This window comes from Cicer arietinum, chromosome 6, assembly GCF_000331145.2.
Source record: "Cicer arietinum cultivar CDC Frontier isolate Library 1 chromosome 6, Cicar.CDCFrontier_v2.0, whole genome shotgun sequence".
NCBI lineage: Eukaryota > Viridiplantae > Streptophyta > Magnoliopsida > Fabales > Fabaceae > Cicer > Cicer arietinum.
Genome location: NC_021165.2, coordinates 25,542,753 through 25,546,301, shown reverse-complemented (window position 1 = coordinate 25,546,301; position 3,549 = coordinate 25,542,753).

The window sequence follows — 3,549 nt, the reverse complement described above, 5'->3', positions numbered from 1 at the left end:
ATTATTATTAGTATTATTATTATTATTATTATTATTATTATTATTATTATTATTATTATTATTATTATTATTATTATTATTATTATTATTATCATTATTATATTTTTCAATATCTTCTAAATCGGACAAACCCACAGGAGGATAAACAAGTTGATATGATCATGTTTGCCATGAATCACTTTAAGGATCATTCTAGGTAGAAAACTTACAGATTGAAGCCAAAATCATGTTTTGTTGGAGAATGCGATAGCTGGAGCTATGAACTCAAAATCGAGCAATTCCAAAATGGGGTGAAAGAAGACCTTCTGAAGCGCTACTTAGGTTATCAAATTTCATGTGTTTACACTCTTGAATTTGTTACTCATGTTTCACTCAATTTAGGTTTTTTCTATAATCTATCTGTCTTGCCTTTTTTCACTCAATTGCTAACTTTAAGTTCTTAATTGAAATAGCAAGAACCTCAAGATTTTTGAACCAAAATTGGTAATAAGAACTTAAAGTAAAACAAAACAATAGTTATATGATTGAAAAGTACTCTTAAGAATTTTGTCAAACAACTAGTGTGCAATACTCTTTAAGTATTTTTTTTTTTTTTTTGTATTTTTTTTCAAGTAACATCAACACACAAATTAAGTAAGTAAAAACAATTCAAATATAAGCAACACAACTAGCAATTTATGTTTCACCAAACAAATGCATAAGTAGAATTTTACTCAATTCCAAACCTAGAGGCAAGCTCTGGTATCAGATGATATGGTTATGTTTGTCATGAATCACTTTAAGGATCGTTTTGATGGAGAATACGTTAACTGGAGCTATGAAACTCATAATTGGGTGAGTCCAAAAAAAGATGAAAGAAGACGTTATGAAATGCAAGTTAGGCTATTGAATCGCTAAAATAGACTAATTAAAACTCGAGATATGAACGCAGATTACTAATCACGAAAACTTATAAAATTTATATATTAAAGTTATGATGTAAAGGAAACTAAAAATTATAATTCAATAAACCAACCAAGAACGACACCACAATATAGTGATTGACAGGCTAAAAAGAACGCCACAATGATTAACAATCTATTATATATAATGAAACACGCACCTGAGAGAGCAAATCAATATATAATGATCATTTCTTTTTCAGCTATATGATTACTATTACATTTATTTCATCAAGTCAACCGGTAAGATCCTCTCAAAACTTCCATTGTCGAAGTTGTGTATGTATAGACACATTTTTCGAACATGTAACCATGTAACGTACATTAAATATTTATATCACTCTATAATTTTACACACAAAATCATAATAATGAAATTCTCTATTTTTTGTTTTTGTTTTAAGAAATGAAGAATATCTCAATATATTTCATTTCTTTCAAGTCACTAAAGTAGCATTTTTATACAACAAAAAATGTAAGGTTTTAATTTGCATAAACTGTCATACAAGAATAATTTATATAACAATTTTTTTTACTAAAGTTCCTATTATTTTTTCTATTATATATGAATATTTTATATTCTTGTAATATGTTGTTCTCAGGTTAAATTAGCGTAATTAAAATTTTGTGAAGCAAAAAGACGCAATATCAATTTACGTAAAATAGTTTAAAGGAATAAAACTATATAGTTAAACTAGGCGTAATTGAAGTAGGATGTTATATATTACTCGAATCATCAAAATATCAGTCAATTTAATCACTGATGAGAAGTTATAACGTTAATCAATCATTTTAATAGTAAATTTTATCTTTTAGTGACTCTTATTTCGTTAATTAACTTAAATTTTTTTTACTGAGTTAAGACTAAAATCATTGACCTCTATACAAACTAAAATTAGAAACAAAATATAAAGAAGGAAGTCTAGTTAAAACAATTAAAGCTTAATGGCATTATACAATTCCAAAATCTTTAACAAAGTGGAATAACTGCACATTTCAGAGAGACCATAAGGAATGTGATTGTTGTAATCTACCTTTTGTTAAAAAACAATTTGATTAATTATTTGATATTTTAATTATTTCTATATATTTCCTTCCAATTATTTGATATTGTAATCCACTTATTCAAGTATTAGTTTTTATTTATTTCACACAAATATCATATATAAATATAATGAAAGGACACTTGTTAATAAACTAAAAATAAAAATTTTATATACATTTTTTGGAACCTATGTTTTTAAATTTTAAAGGCTTCGAGTTTGTTATTTTCAATGCAAAATTTTTAATTTTGCTTTATTTAACAAGACTCCTTAGAACACTTGTTAACATGACCAACAATATTTTTAGTGTTCTAATTTACTTTTGGATAAATGTATTTCAGTTTTCCAACACATATAAAATACTTCAATCATCTTTTTTTAAATTTTGATAAGTTTTTTCAGTAATTATTATACTTAAACATTGTTTATTAATTATATTTTGTTTAAAAAGTAATATGTAATGAAATTTTGGTACTTCAAAGGAAGATTGTAAATAATAAATTTGTAATTACAATTTATTGCGTTGGTACCTTGTAGGACTTTAACATGACTTGTTCTGTCTTGTCAAAATGTATGAATTAATTACCATATTCTAGACACATGGCAAGGGTTTTACAATATCTCATTGATCATGCATGTAAAATTTTATACGAATCTAAAAGTAAAATTAAGAGAAAGAAAAAAAATTGAATGTCAATTTTTTATTTTTAGTGTCTGGTTCTCACAGGAACGAGATCCTAATAATTTAGAGTTCGAATGATAGGTAAAGTTTTGCTAAAAATTGTTTCAGCCATAGTTCAAACTTGAATTCTCCTAAACAAGGATGGATCCAAAATAAAATTATTTGCAGGGACAATTGTTTGACTCATTGTACTTTAATTGTTAATTTATTTTTCAACATATAATAGTATTTGTATTTATTTGATGAAATAAAATGTAAAATACAAACCAAAAAATAAGATCTAAAAATTTACAAATATGATTTACTATTTAATATTTTTTATTTTAAACAAAAGTTAATGTTGAATTATATTGTAGCGTAGTCTAAATTTATTTGTTTTATTATTATGATATTTTAATTGCGAGCATGAGAAGTTGTTACAAAAAAAATTTATTGAATATATTTCATAAAAAAAAATAAGTTGTTGTGGCATCGGAGTCTATTTTAAATATATATAATAGATGATAGATTTTAATAATTGGAAGTAACTTTTTTAATAATTTTTCACATATTCATATTTTATGATTATTTTTAATAAAAATATATATTTTCTGTCAAATAGAATATATATTTTTATTTTATAAAATGTTACTAAAAAGATGGATTGACATTAATGAGTAATTTAATTTTTAACGTATAAAATCATTACTATCATAAGTGAAATAATATAATTGTTCATAAAAGGAAGATTAAATAAAGAACATTTATGTCGATATTTATGAGTGATTAGGTGGTTTTTTATTGAATTTAATAACTAATAATATAAATTATTACCATTGGTAAATGACTAATAATATTATAAAATAGTTTATAAATTTATTATAAAATAACTTATAAAATAATTT